Source organism: Salmo salar, chromosome ssa16, assembly GCF_905237065.1.
Source record: "Salmo salar chromosome ssa16, Ssal_v3.1, whole genome shotgun sequence".
NCBI classification, from domain to species: domain Eukaryota; kingdom Metazoa; phylum Chordata; class Actinopteri; order Salmoniformes; family Salmonidae; genus Salmo; species Salmo salar.
The window spans coordinates 32876190-32892318 of record NC_059457.1 but is presented as its reverse complement, the minus strand read 5'-3'; the positions used below and the strand labels follow the sequence as shown (position 1 = coordinate 32892318).

The window sequence follows — 16129 nt, the reverse complement described above, 5'->3', positions numbered from 1 at the left end:
CAACCTTTCCCTCAATGTCAGAAAGACAAATAGCTGATTGTGAACTACAGGAAACGGAGAACTGTGGTGGAGCAGGTCGAAAGCTGCATGTTCCTTGGTGTCTACATCACTAAGGGTCTATCATGGTCTACACACACCAACACAGTCGTGAAGAGGGCACGACAATGCCTCTTCCCCCTCAGGAGGCTGATTTTTTTTTTTAAATGGGCACTCAGATCCTCAAAAAGTTATACAGCTGCGCCACTGAGAGCATCTTGACTGGCTGCATCACTGCTTGGCAATCGACCGCAAGGTGCTATAGAGGGTGGTGCGTATGGCCCAGTACTGGGTTCGAGCTCCCTGCCATCCAGGACTATATCAAGCGGTGTCAGAGGAAGGCCCTAAAAATTGTCAAAGACTCCAGCCACCCAAGTCATAAACTGTTCTCTCTGCTACCACATGGCAAGCGGTACCGATGCCCGAAGTCTGGAACCAACAGGCCCCTGAACAGCTTCTACCCCCAAGCCATGACTGCTACATTTTAAGTTAAGCAAATGGCTAGACTATCTGCATTGACACTTTTTGCACTAACTATTTTGTCTCATCACATACGCAGCTGCTACTCTTTATTATCTGTTACTTTCTTCCTAGTATATCTACCTCAATTAACTCGTATCCCTGCACATCGACTCGGTACTGGTACCCCGTGTATATCGCCAAGTTATCGTTACTCATTCTGTATTTATGATTACTTCTATTTGGTATCTATTTCCTTTCTCTCTGCATTGTTGGGAAGGGCCCGTAAGTAAGCATTTCACTGTTAGTCTACACCTGTTGTTTACGAAGCATGTGACAAATACAATTTGATTTGTTCATATTTAACATCTTCTAAGCCACCTCTGAGCACTAATAAGAATACTTTTTCACAGGGAGAGAGATAAATAATGATAAACATGTCTGCAGAATGCATGAGAGAAATACGGCGAGACAAGACAGAGAGAACCTGCACTATATAAAGAGAGTTTGTGTCCTAGCTGTCTCTGCTCTGTGAATGGCAAGTACACGAGGTGGATATAACCCAGTAAAGTTAGAGCTGTGATTAGCAACGGCAGTGCTTTTCACAGCATGCCTAGAAAGACAAGCTCACCCTGACCTTATCATTCCTGCTCAACTAAAACAACACAAAACTCTCAACAAACTTAACCACACACTTAATTCTCTGAATCACTTTTTCACTGACGTTGGTTTTCCATCGCTCTATAATCAACACTTGACAGCAAATAGCAATTTTGTTTGAGCCAGGATGTACATCAATAAGCAGCTGCTTCAGAAACTCAGCATGTTGTGTTGTGATGTGATGTTATACACAGCTAGCTAGAATTGATTGGTGTGATTTATCCTGGCATGGGGGTTACGCTCTCCTATTATCTGATAATTAACAGGAGATTAATTAATCAGAGAAACAATAAAGAACTCAAAACCTGGTTCCTGATAGGCAAATCACAAGAGCATAGAATTGTGTAATTTCAACACATTTTCACCCAGTGAGAATTTAATGTAACTTGGAAACCATCCAAGGCTGCAACATACATTTTCTTTTTCTTTCTCTCTCTCTCTCTCTCTCTCTCTCTGGCTGTTCCCCCTCCGCAGAGCAAGGTAAAGCTGAGTGGACCGGGGCTGGGCCCGGCGCTGGTCTTGGGCTGGGGCAAGACCTGGGGGCTTGACTGGCTGCTCACAGGGCTCCTCAGTCCTCATCCCTCTATTGAGTGAGAAAAGTGAGGAAGAGAAAAATCATCAAATTATTTAGAATGTAGCATAATGGCCCATTAAGGTCTAGAATTGCATTCTGCTACCTGCAGCTCAGCAGCCCCTTAAAGTCAATTAATTATGTGCTGGGATGGAAAAACGCTTTTCCATTAACAGCTATCAAATGATTCTCAATTAATAAAACAATGGCTTTCACTGCCATTGACGGTGAAAGCAGGCTCTTTATCGCTCTGGCATTGTAGATATGTTAACATCATTAGGCATGCTTATGATCAGGATTAAGAAATCATAGAGGGCTTGGATATTTTATAGCCCCCTCTCTTCATTTTTAATTGTAACAAAATATATTTAAAAAATCTCTGCCGCTTGGACCCCTTAGGCCCCAGGCCTGTGGTTGGCAGTTGTACTTTTAAAAAATACAATATATACAGTACATTTCCATTTTTCTCTGCCTCAAGGGCCCCTTACGAGCTTGGACCCCAGGGCTTCAGGCTCTGCTTCTGATAGCTACTGTGGTAATAATGCAGAGGAGCTGATGTTAGGTGCCACAGAGAATAGAAACTGGGATAGTTAAGGTGACAGTGATAGCTGCATTTACATCCCATAAAACCAACCATTCTTCACTGTTTGTTTCATAATACAGTGATAAACTATTTGCTAGGATTTCCCTGAGGAATTATCTTTTTCAAAATATAAAATAAAGCCATTATTAAAGGCTGATAAATCTAATACAGTGGTGAGAGAATAACACAATCATGAAGTGATGCTGAGGAATGAAGACCTCTGTTGCTCTGGTAACAGTAAACTTTATTCAGTGTTTTTGTTCTTTCAGTTTGGTAACTATCAGGATTACTTGTTTTTAGATGTGAGTATTACAAGGATCACTCTGCATTGACATGATATGAGTATAAAAAGTCCTTGAATGTATAGTTTTTTTCTGTGAAGTTATGAATGAGATGACTAGTTAACAGGTAAATTATGATGAATGAGGCCTTGCACTCAAATAAATGACTTCTCCAGAGTGCTCTATAAATAGGTGTCTGTGAAATAATGCCAAGACAATTAATAGTTATTGATTGATATTACTGTCATTGGATGATGCCAGGGGTTAGACAGCACTGCAGGGAGGGAGTGTATTCAATACTTATGCATGAAAATTAGACTATAAATCAAATCAGAATATCTAGAAGACATGCCAAATATAGAACATGGCCACCGGCAATATTTACAAAAAGAAGCCCGATACCCTCAATGTTTGAATTAGCGTTTTGAATTACTGACAATATTTACGATATTCTCCTTACATTTTGACATAAAAATAATGACAATATCTAATATAGGTTTGCATCCATCACATCAACAACCTGCCTACAGAGATCCTTCACTCACAGAGTAAAATGTGTTGCCTGTAACCTGACAGTTTCTGCTGCAGTATAGGCTGGGGATCCCACGGGTCAGGTTAATGTGTTGGCAGTATGACGGAGGACATAAGCACTTCCATTAGGGGGATATAGTCAGTGAGTGGGCCGTAGTGATGAACCCATGCATTTCTATAGTCTTAGGTAGGTAACATCCCTGCAGCAAGATCATGAGTGGCAGCAGAAGTAAGGCAGATGGATAGGCAGGATATATAATATTGTAATGCTGCTGATCTGGATGCACCAGTATGTGGGAGTTACAGACCTACAATACAGTGGTGGGTCTTTACTGGGATAGGAATGATGGATGACTCATGATACAACCAGCAACATCTAGTAAGCTTGTCTTAGATACTGTGAAGGTAATTCCATTTTACCAACTCAATAACATAATCACTTTGACCAATGTGATGCCACCCACTAACTTAATAATTATGACATAATGCTAATATAGGCAGCCGAGAACAAAAAGCTTATTAACAGATTTCCATGAACTGTGTGTGTGTGTGTGTGTGTGTGTGTGTGTGTGTGTGTGTGTGTGTGTGTGTGTGTGTGTGTGTGTGTGTGTGTGATATGCTTCTAATTCATTGGGCATGGATGTGGTTTAAAAGCAACATCCACACAACTCATTCCCTAAGCCATTAGTTGGATTCCATTAAGATGTATTTAGATTCGCAAAACACTCGCCACACCTGAATTTCTGCTGGGTTTAAAAAGCAATAGGATCTAACAGTTGAAGCGATTAAAAAAAAAATGTGGTGAAGACAGTTTCACTCCATGATTTATAAAATGTAAATAAGTGTAAGCGATGGCTAAGGTTTACCCTACACTTTTAGAGAGCAAAGATTTACACAGCAAATGGAAAGGGCTCTTCAGCTCCTGAAGGAAAGTTTCTTATCTGCCACTTACTACTGCTACTGCCCCCATATCAGCGGCTGCCCACACAGGTTCCTGTTGCAGACTGGGATCAATCTCTGCCCCTACCCTCTCTCTCTCTGCCCTCACCCTCTCTCTCTCTCTGCCCTCACCCTCTCTCTCTCTCTGCCCTCACCCTCTCTCTCTCTGCCCTCACCCTCTCTCTCTCTCTCTGCCCTCACCCTCTCTCTCTCTCTCTGCCCTCACCCTCTCTCTCTCTCTGCCCTCACCCTCTCTCTCTCTCTCTCTGCCCTCACCCTCTCTCTCTCTCTCTCTGCCCTCACCCTCTCGCGAAGGAGAAAATGTGACAGGTGCATACCCACCCAGCCACTCACTGCTGGTCACCCAGCAATGCCAGTGATGTCATTTGAACTTGAAGTCATGTGGAGCCCGTTCTACAGTTTTTTTCTCATTGCAACCATCAGCTTATTGAGTTTCATTATTTCAAACGCCTAAAAATGCTTTTCCTTTTAATAAATTATTTTGTTTGCGGTGTACAGTTGTCACTTCAAGTAAAACAAACTCACAACACAGCATGCTTCCACCACACATCTCCTCTTAATTGCACAATTAACCTAATCAAGAGATGTTTTGACATTTTGAAAAGTTCCCAGCTAAATAGCTTGAGAAAAACTAGATAAGAGACTATCCTCAAATGGCTTAGTGGACTGGCTAAATAGAAAACATCAGGCCCAGTTCAATAATGAGATCAATTAAGCCAGTGAGCAATCAGATGCAAAGAAGAGCAACACACAAAGCTCTCCTTCAAATGATTTCCCGTGAACTTTCAGCTATCATTGTCCTAAGAGGACCTCCATCTCATCTGGAGTCATGAGCAGATAACACACACCTTTAATGGATGTTTATAGGATAATTGTGTGCACACATTATGCACATATGCTAACACAAAATCCAAACCCCTCCACAAGAGAGGGATAGGATAATTGCCACTTTAGAAGTTACTGGATCTGTACAGTGTTACGTTCCCCAATAAGAAACCAAAAATCGTCGCTCAACAGAAAAAGGGAACTAACAAATGATCCATTGGGAACACAGTGTTTGAATCAACCTTGCTCCCACGTAATTGTAATGAAATTATGTTGAACCAACCTGGAATAGACGTTGAATTGACATCTGTGCCCAGTGGGGAGCCACTGACAACCAAAACAAAATAGTTGGGTTTTTAACATGGGTTCTGAAAGGCATCCATGGAGGGCCTGAGTGCTGGCCAAGCAACTCCAGTTGGGTCTTTTAAAAGATCCCCACCATGGAACAAACACTAGATTTGCTTGATATCAGACACATTTTTTTTTAAATTAGGATAGGAACTGAAAACCCAAACAGGGAAAAACACAGGTAAAGGCTCTGTTCAACAACCTAAAGCAGAAGCGCTAAACAGAGGTGTAGCTCTTCCAACATCTATTTTCCACAAGAAGCACTGGGCCACAGCTCTTAAATAGCAGTTGTGCCAGCACAGGTAAAACACCTTCTGACTAATGTGTTAAGATGGCGCCGGAGAAGAAGGCAGACGTTTTACGTGCCCCCAGCCAATTGTGTTTTTTTTGTTCGTTTATTTGCATTGTTTGCAAAAAAAATTAAACTTATTTTGTACATAATGTTGCCACTACTGTCTCTTATGACTGAAAATAACTTCCAGACATCAAGACTGCGATTACTCACCACGGACTAGCAGAATCCTTTTTTTCCTTTCACGACTCTGACGAGCCCGACACAAAGGATATACTGCTTCCTCGGAAACAGGCCCCGATCTACTTGAAGAGGAGGCAGAGAAAGAGGGGCCAAAGGGCGGGCTGCCTTCTGAGAATTCGTAGGTGATCGAATAATAAACCCCCACTTCCCTCCATTCTGCTAGCAAACGCGCAATCCTTGGAGAATAAAATCGACGAGTTACGCTGAAGATTAAACTACCAACTGGAAATTAAAAACTGTGAAATCTTATGCTTTACGGTGTCGTGGATGAACAACGACAATATCAACATACAGCTGGCTGGTTATACCGGCAGGATAGAACAGCGGCGTCTGGTAAGATAAGGGGTGGCGGACTATGCATTTTTGTAAATAACAGCTGGAGCACGATATCTAAGGAAGTCTTGAGCTATTGCTCGCCTGAGGTATCTCATGGTAAGCTGAGATAACGTCTATTTGCGCCCCTACTGGATGGAAATTACAAGTGTAATGGCTGTGCTCAATGCAATGGCACTTATAAATGTAGATCCTTTGAACAGGGAAATCGATCCTAATCAAAGGTGTTATTACGTGCTCCATTAAGGCAGTTATTTATCTTCTAACATGTCCTTGTGGTAAAAATGTATGTGGGTAAAACAAAGCGCAAATTAAAAGTACGTATCTCAGAGCATCGTAGCACCATTAGCTGCAAAAACTTGATTTACCCAGTTGCGGCCTACTTTTTGGAAGCAAACCACTCGATTTCGTCTCTGCGTTATATTGGCATTGAACGTGTCACCCTCCCTAGGAGAGGGGGTGACCTTGATCATTTATTGTTAAAATGAGAGGCTGCCTGGATCTTTAATTTAAAGACCCTTGCTCCCTTCGGTCTCAACGTAGAATTTGATCTGAAGCCATTCTTGTGATTATTGTGACTTTGCCATTGTGATTGTTTGTAGGCTTGTATAGTCTAAAGTGAATCTATGATCGTATGCTATCCATTTGTTTTTTGTATTCTGTTCTTTGTATGCCATTTTTATATTTGAGAATTAACCAATGATATTAGGCCACACTTGGCCATGATTACAGACACCTGTGTGTCTTTTGACACTATATAAAGACAAAGACCACCCACAGAACTATGCCAACATCAGCAAGAACCTAACGCAATTGGCATCGAATTTCAATGTGAAGGTGATGACCTACACGCCAGAAGGATGAATTTCGACTATACCAGCCAGAATATAGCATGAGCTTAAAGTATGGCAACTTGGTATGAACTTTGAACTCTTATTCACTAAAGAAGTGCTACCCCCTCCGCCCGCTAAACGTGGGCTAGGAGAGGACGGACAGAGTATCCATTTTACCACGCTCCATTTCACCACTAGACAGTCTTCAGAGGACCAGAGATCCATGCTGGACAACCCGGCCTACGATCTACAACCAATTTACCGAAGCGCACCTCAGAGTAAATACTTCCTATTTCAAATGGGCGGTAATTTCGAATGCATAAGATACTGTATTTACGATAGCATAGCTTCTCCCTTTGTTAATCACTCTTCCCGCTCTTTCACTCAAACCCAACCCCCCTCTCTTTGTGTAACCAGCTGTCCTATTTGTTCCGTCCGCTAGGGACGTTTTCCTTTATGACATAATTTGTAATCAATGTATGATACATTCTGTGTATATGTAATTCTGTGTGATTAGTTAGGTATTTAGTAAATAAATAATTAAACCAAATTTTGTATTGCTGATTCAACTTGTTAGCCAGGGTTCATGAAGATAACCAAAAACTTTCAGATGAGACTGAAATAAGGTGACAATTAAACATTGACTGCTACTAATGTAAAAGATTACTAGGTCTTTAAGAGTTTATTCAGAAGATAACAGCTCTATAAACATTATTTTGTGGTGCCCCGACTTTCTAGTTAATTATTTACTTGATTAGCTTAATCAGGTAATATTAATTACAGAGAAATGATTTTATAGAATAGCATGTCATATCACTTAATCCGGCATAGCCAAAGACACGACACTGTTTACATACCACCACAGTCAGAGGCTGGCGCTAAGACAGTATTGAATGAGCTGTATTCCGCCATAAGCGAACAAGAAAATGCACACCCAGAGGCGGCTCTCCTATTAGCTGGGGACTTTAGTGCAGGGAAACTTAAATCCATTTTTACCAAATTTCTGTCAGCATGTTAAATGTGCAACCAGAGGAAAAAGACCTCTGGACCACCTCTACTCCACACACAGAGACTCAAACAAAGCTCTCCCTGTCACGTCCTGACCAGTAGAGGGTGTAGTTGGGTCAGGATATGGCAGAAGGGAGTGTGTGTTTTTATTGTTTCATTGATTTTGGCCGTGTGACTTCCAATCAGGCACAGCTGTAGAGGGTTGTGGTTGATTGGGAGTCACACATAAGTTGCCTACGTTTCCTTTGTGTTTCGTGGGTAATTGTTCTTGTCATTGTGGTTGCACCTGACAGGACTGTGTTGGCTGTCAGTTTTGTTGTTTTGTAAATTGCATAGTGTTCGTTTAATTAAATATGACGAACCCTAACCGCATTTTGGTCCACTTCTTCCTCAGACAGCCGTTACAGAATTACCCACCAAACCAGGACCAAGCGGCGGAAGAGGAAGGAGCAGCAGGAGTACAGCGTGATGGACCAATGGACTTGGGAACAGATCCTGGACGGAGAGGGACCATGGACTCAGGCTGGGGATTATCGACTCCCGCAGTGGGAGATTGAAGCGGCGAGAGCGGAGAGGCGCTATTACGAGGAGAGAGAGCGCAACGAGCGCGAGAGGCAGCCCCAAGAATTTTTTTGGGGGGGGCACACGGGACAGTCGGTGGAACTGAGGTCGGAACCAGAGCCAGTCGGGATGACATTGGAGGTGAGCGAGGGGTACGAGGCAGAGACTGTGACGGGGTTAATGGGGAAATTAAGAGAGAGAGAGATGAGAGAGCTGCTAGTGTGGTGCATAAAGTATGGCATTCGCCCTAATGAGCGTGTCGTGGGAATGATGTCACCTGAGGCAGCTCTCAATACTCGTCCTGAGGTGCGTGCTGGTTGTCTGGTAAAGACTGTGCCTGCGCCCAGAAACAGGCCTCCTGCATGTCTTCCCAGCCCTGCACGTCCTGTGCCTACGCCCAGAACCAGGCCTCCTGCATGTCTTCCCATCCTGGGCAAGCCCGTGCCTCCTCCACGGACCAGTCCTCCAGTGGGTCTCCCTATCCTGGTCAAGCCCGTGTCTCCTCCACGGACCAGTCCTCCAGTGGGTCTCTCCACCCTGGTCCCTCCTGTGCCACCTCCTCAAACCAGGCCTCCAGCGGGTCTTCCCAGACTGGTGAGTCCAGGGCCTGCGCCCAGAGCCAGGCCTCTGTTATGTCTCCCCAGCCTGGTGAATCCTGAGCCGGAGCTGCCAGAGTGGCCAGACTGCCCGGAGCTGCCAGAGTGGCCAGACTGCCCGGAGCTGCCAGAGTGGCCAGACTGCCCGGAGCTGCCAGAGTGGCCAGACTGCCCGGAGCTGCCAGAGTGGCCAGACTGCCCCTCCTGTCCTCCGGCCCAGCCCAACTGCCCCGCCTGTCCTCCGGCCCAGCCCGAGTGGCCCGCCTGTCCTCCGGCCCAGCCCGAGTGGTCCGTCTGCCAGGGTCAGCCCGAGTGGCCCGTCTGTCCTCCGGCCCAGCCAGAGTGGTCCGTCTGCCAGGGTCAGCCCGAGTGGCCCATCTGCCTGGCGCAGATATCGGCGCCACCGAAGTGGGCGACGCCGAAGGTGGAGCGAGGTCCACGTCCTGCAACTGAGCCACCTCCAGGATAGGTGGGTTGGGGAGGGAGGGTGTAGCACAGTGCCGTCGTTGACAGCAGCCACCCTCCCTTCCCTCCCTTTTTTTTTTGTTTAGGGGATTTTCTTTGGTTTGTTGTCGTTTTTTTTCTTTTTTCTGTGTTTTGTGTAGGTGCATTTCGGGGTATGCACCTTTGAGGGGGGGGTACTGTCACGTCCTGACCAGTTGAGGGTGTAGTTGGGTCAGGATGTGGCAGAAGGGAGTGTGTGTTTTTATTGTTTCATTGATTTTGGCCGTGTGACTTCCAATCAGGCACAGCTGTAGAGGGTTGTGGTTGATTGGGAGTCACACATAAGTTGCCTACGTTTCCTTTGTGTTTCGTGGGTAATTGTTGTTGTCATTGTGGTTGCACCTGACAGGACTGTGTTGGCTGTCAGTTTTGTTGTTTTGTAAATTGCATAGTGTTCGTTTAATTAAATATGACGAACCCTAACTCCGCCGCATTTTGGTCCACTTCTTCCTCAGACAGCCGTTACACTCCCTCACCCTCTATTTGGCAAATCTGACCATAATTCTATCCTCCTGATTCCTGCTTACAAGCTTAAATTTAAGCAGGAAGCACCAGTGACAAGATCAATAAAAAAGTGGTCAGATGAAGCAGATGCTAAACTACAGGACTGTTTTGCTAGCACAAACTGGAATATGTTCCGGGATTACTCCGATGGCATTGAGGAGTACACCACATCAGTCATTGGCTTTATCAATAAGTGCATTGATGACGTCGTCCCCACAATGACCATAAGTACATACCCCAACCAGAAGCCATGGATTACAGGCAGCATCCGCACTGAGCTAAAGGCTAGAGCTACCGCTTTCAAGGAGCTGGACTCTAACCCGAAAGCTTATAAGAAATCCCGCTACGCCCTCCGACGAACCATCAAACAGGTAAAGCGTCAATACAGGACTAAGATCGAATCGTACTACACCGGCTCTGACGCTCATCGGATGTGGCAGGACTTGAAAACCATTAGACTACAAAGGGAAGCACAGCTGAGAGCTGCCCAGTGACACGAGCCTACCAGACGAGCTAAACTACTTCTATGCTCGCTTCGAGGCAAATAACACTGAAACATGCATGATTCTCTCTGCTACCGCACGGCAAGCGGTAACGGAGTGTCAAGTCTAGGACAAAGAGGCTTCTAAACATCTTCTACCCCCAAACCATGAGACTCCTGAACATCTAGTCAAATGGCTACCCCACGCTATTTTCATTGCCCCCCCTCCCCCTCTTTACACCACTGCTACTCTCTGTTGTCATCTATGCTTAGTCATTTTAATAACTCTACCTACATGTACATACTAACTCAACTAACCGGTGCCCCCGCACATTGACTCTGTATCAGTACCCTGTATATAGTCTCGCTATTGTTATTTTATAGCTGCTATTTAATGACTTGTTACTTTTATCTCTTATTCTTATCCATATTTTTTGGAAACTGCATTGTTGGTTAGGGGCTCGTAAGTAAGCATTTCACTGTAAGGTCTACCTACACCTGTTGTATTTGGCGCATGTGACTAATACAATTTGATTTGATAATGAGGGTAATAGGTGCAACACATCCTGAACAACGAGGATAGTTCTAATCTGTACGCCACACCCAAAGAGAACCAACCTCAAAATTTTAAATTGAGAGAAAAACCAAAGCCTATAACAACAGTCCTGTAACTCTGACAACCCCATCCACTAACAACCCACAGAGGAAATGACCCTCAAAACTCTCATGTTGTAACACACAGATCATCTTCAAATATTTCCAAGAGATGTTTTACTAATTTCTGCACCTTCTCTTTCACTCTTATAGGCCAACATATCAAATCACTTTTACAGTGCAATATCCCTCCATCTCTCCTCCTCCTCTTTCTCCTCCAATTGTACTTCATCATAAACCACTAAAAGTACAGCTGATTAGCAGGAAGTGATCTTGAATCAAGAAGGCCGATGTGTAAAGGCCAGTCATGCATGCCCCTGGGTACAAATCATCATGCTCTCCAACGGTGGTGATAAGTTAAAAACTGTATGGGTAATGTGAATGGACTGCTGTCAGAGCCAACACACACGCACACACACACACACACACACACACACACACCATCAGAGTGGAGACATCTGAATTAAGTTATAATGTACTTCACAGGGTGGTGAAAGTGCATTATGATGAGTTTGATGCTCCTTTCAAATAAATATTGAGGGTCTTATTCTGGTGACATAATGATCAATGCTTGGATGTCGTTTGACAAATATAAATTATCTATAAAAATGTCATCATGTACAGTTGAAGTCGGAAGTTTACATACACCTTACCCAAATACATTTAAACTCAGTTTTTCACAAATCCTGACATTTAATCCCAGTAAAAAATACCCTATCTTAGGTCAGTTAGGATCACCACTTTATTTTAAGATTGTGAAATGTCAGAATAATAGTAGAGAGAATGACATTTCAGCTTGTATTCCTTTCATCACATTCCCAGTGGGTCAGAAGATTACATACACTCAATTAGTATTCAGTAGCATTGCTATTAAATTGTTTTACTTGGGTCAAACGTTTTGGGTAGAATTCCACAAGCTTCCCACAATAAGTTGGGTGAATTTTGGCCCATTCCTCCCGACAGAGCTGATGTAACTGAGTCATGTTTGTAAGCCTCCTTGCTCGCACACGCTTTTTCAGTTATGCCCACAAATTCTCTATAGGATTGAGGTCAGGGCTTTGTGATGGCCACTCCAATACCTTGACTTTGTTGCCCTTAAGCCATTTCGCCACAACTTTGGAAGTATGCTTGGGGTCATTGTCCATTTGGAAGACCCATTTGCCATCAAACTAGCTCCCTGGTATACAGAAAATACACGAGCTCTGAAGCAAGCTTCCAGAAAATTGGAACGGAAATGGCGCCACACCAAACTGGAAGTCTACCGACTAGCTTGGAAAGACAGTACCGTGCAGTATCGAAGAGCCCTCACTGCTGCTTGATCATCCTATTTTTCCAACTTAATTGAGGAAAATAAGAACAATCCAACATTTATTTTTGATACTGTCACAAAGCTAACTAAAAAGCAGCCTTCGCAAATGGAGGATGGCTTTCACTTCAGCAGTAATAAATGTATGAACTTCTTTGAGGAAAAGATCATGATCATTAGAAAGCAAATTACGGACTCCTCTTTAAATCTGGGTATTCCTCCAAAGCTACATTGTCCTGAGTCTACACAACTCTGCCAGGACCTAGGATCAAGGGAGATACTAAAGTGTTTTAGTACTATATCTCTTGACACAATGATGAAAATAATCATGGCCTCCAAACCCTCAAGCTGCATACTGGACCCTATTCCAACTAAACTACTGAAAGAGCTGCTTCCTGTGCTTGGCCCTCCTATGTTGAACATAATAAACGGCTCTCTATCCACCGGATGTGTACCAAGCTCACTAAAAGTGGCAGTAATAAAGCCTCTCTTGAAAAAGCCGAATCTTGACCCAGAAATTATAAAAAAACTATCGGCCTATATCGAATCTTCCATTCCTCTCAAAAATTTTAGGAAAAGCTGTTGCACAGCAACTCACTGCCTTCCTGAAGACAAACAATGTATACGAAACGCTTCAGTCTGGTTTTAGACCCCATCATAGCACTGAGACTGCACTTGTGAAGGTGGTAAATGACCTTTTAATGACGTCAGACCAAGGCTCTGCATCTGTCCTCGTGCTCCTAGATCTTAGTGCCGCTTTTGATACCATCGATCACCACATTCTTTTGGAGAGATTGGAAACCCAAATTGGTCTACATGGACAAGTTCTGGCCTGGTTTAGATCTTATCTGTCGGAAAGATATCAGTTTGTCTCTGTGAATGGTTTGTCCTCTGACAAATCAATTGTACATTTCGGTGTTCCTCAAGGTTCCGTTTTAGGACCACTATTGTTTTCACTATATATTTTACCTCTTGGGGATGTCATTCAAAAACATAATGTTAAATTTCACTGCTATGCGGACGACACACAGCTGTACATTTCAATGAAACATGGTCAAACCCCAAAATTGCCCTCGTTAGAAGCCTGTGTTTCAGACATAAATAAGTGGATGGCTGCAAACTTTCAACTTTTAAACTCGGACAAAACAGAGATGCTTGTTCTAGGTCCCAAGAAACAAAGAGATCTTCTGTTGAATCTGACAATTAATCTGGATGGTTGTACAGTCGTCTCAAATAAAACTGTGAAGGACCTCGGCGTTACTCTGGACCCTGATCTCTCTTTTGAAGAACATATCAAGACTGTTTCAAGGACAGCTTTTTTCCATCTACGAAACATTGCAAAAATCAGAAACTTTCTGTCCAAAAATGACGCAGAAAAATTAATCCATGCTTTTGTTACTTCTAGGCTGGACTACTGCAATGCTCTACTTTCCGGCTACCCGGATAAAGCACTAAACAAACTTCAGTTAGTGCTAAATACGGCTGCTAGAATCCTGACTAGAACCAAAAAATTTGATCATATTACTCCAGTGCTAGTCTCCCTACACTGACTTCCTGTTAAGGCAAGGGCTGATTTCAAGGTTTTACTGCTAACCTACAAAGCATTACATGGGCTTGCTCCTACCTATCTTTCCGATTTGGTCCTGCCGTACATACCTACACATACGCTACGGTCACAAGACGCAGGCCTCCTAATTGTCCCTAGAATTTCTAAGCAAACGGCTGGAAGCAGGGCTTTCTCTTATAGAGCTCCATTTTTATGGAATGGTCTGCCTACCAATGTGAGAGACGCGGACTCAGTCTCAACCTTTAAGTCTTTACTGAAGACTTATTTCTTCAGTAGGTCCTATGATTAAGTATAGTCTGGCCCAGGAGTGTGAAGGTGAACGGAAAGGCTGGAGCAACGAACTGCCCTTGCTGTCTCTGCCTGGCCGGTTCCCCTCTTTCCACTGGGATTCTCTGCCTCTAACCCTATTACAGGGGCTGAGTCACTGGCTTACTGGTGTTCTTCCATGCCGTCCATGGGAGGGGTGCGTCACTTGAGTGGGTTGAGTCACTGACGTGGTCTTCCTGTCTGGGTTGGCGCCCCCCCTTGGGTTGTGCCATGGCGGAGATCGTTGTGGGCTATACTCGGCCTTGTCTTAGGACGGTAAGTTGGTGGTTGGAGACATCACTCTAGTGGTGTGGGGGCTGTGCTTTGGCAAAGTGGGTGGGGTTATATCCTGCCTGTTTGGCCCTGTCCGGGGGTATCATCGGATGGGGCCACAGTGTCTTCTGATCCCTCCTGTCTCAGCCTCCAGTATTTATGCTGCAGTAGTTTATGTGTCGGGGGGCTAGGGTCAGTCTGTTACATCTGGAGTATTTCTCTTGTCTTATCCGGTGTCCTGGGTGAATTTAAATATGCTCTCTCTAATTCTCTCTTTCTCTCTTTCTGTCTTTCTCTCGGAGGACCTGAGCCCTAGGACCATGCCTCAGGACTACCTGGCATGATGACTCCTTGCTGTCCCCAGTCCACCTGGCCATGCTGCTGCTCCAGTTTCAACTGTTCTGCCTGCGGCTATGGAACCCTGACCTGTTCACCGGACGTGCTTGTTGCACCCTCGACAACTACTATGATTATTATTATTTGACCATGCTGGTCATTTATGAACATTTTAACATCTTGACCATGTTCTGTTATAATATCCACCCTGCACAGCCAGAAGAGGACTGGCCACCCCTCATAGCCTGGTTCCTCTCTAGGTTTCTTCCTAGGTTTTTGGCCTTTCTAGGGAGTTTTTCCTAGGGAGTTTTTCCTAGCCACCGTGCTTCTTTCACATGCATTGCTTGCTGTTTGGGGTGTTAGGCTGGGTTTCTGTACAGCACTTTGAGATATTAGCTGATGTACGAAGGGCTATATAAATAAATTTGATTTGATTTGATCAAGCTTTAACTTTCTGACTGATGTCTTGAGATGTTGCTTCAAGATATCCACATCATTTTCCTTCATCATGCCATCTATTTTGTGAAGTGCACCAGTCCTTCCTGCAGCAAAGCACCCCCACAACATGATGCTGCCACCCCTGTGCTTCACGTTGGGATGGTGTTCTTCGGCTTGCAAGCTTCCCCCTTTTTCCTCCAAACATAACAATGGTCATTATGGCGAAACAGTTCTATTTTTGTTTCATCAGACCAGAGGACATTTCTCCAAAAAGTATGATCTTTGTCCCCATGTGCAGTTGCAAACCGTAGTCTGGCTTTTTTATGGCAGTTTAGGAGTAGTGGCTTCTTCCTTGCTGAGCGGCCTTTCAGGTTATGTCGATATAGAACTTGTTGTACTGTGGATATGGATACTTTTGTACCTGTTTCTTCCAGCATCTTCACAAGGTCCTTTGCTGTTGTTCTGAGATTGATTTGCACTTTTCGCACCGAAGTATGTTCATCTCTAGGAGACAGAACGCGTCTCCTTCCTGAGCGGTATGACGGCTGCGTGGTCGCATGGTGTTTATACTTGTGTACTATTGTTTGTACAGATGAACGTGGTACCTTCAGGCGTTTGGAAATTGCTCCCAAGGATGAAC

At 44.1% G+C, this 16129-nt stretch overlaps 1 long non-coding RNA gene across 1 annotated transcript in view; it reads right to left on the bottom strand.

The window, feature by feature from the left end:
- Positions 1-1470: 1470 nt before the first annotated feature.
- The window catches only part of LOC106573804 (uncharacterized), a 39259-nt gene continuing 24600 nt past the window's right edge, over positions 1471-16129 (bottom strand). The window contains exon 3 of the long non-coding RNA XR_001321429.2: positions 1471-1738. This is a non-coding gene — a long non-coding RNA (uncharacterized lncRNA). The remainder of the gene's footprint in view (positions 1739-16129) is intronic.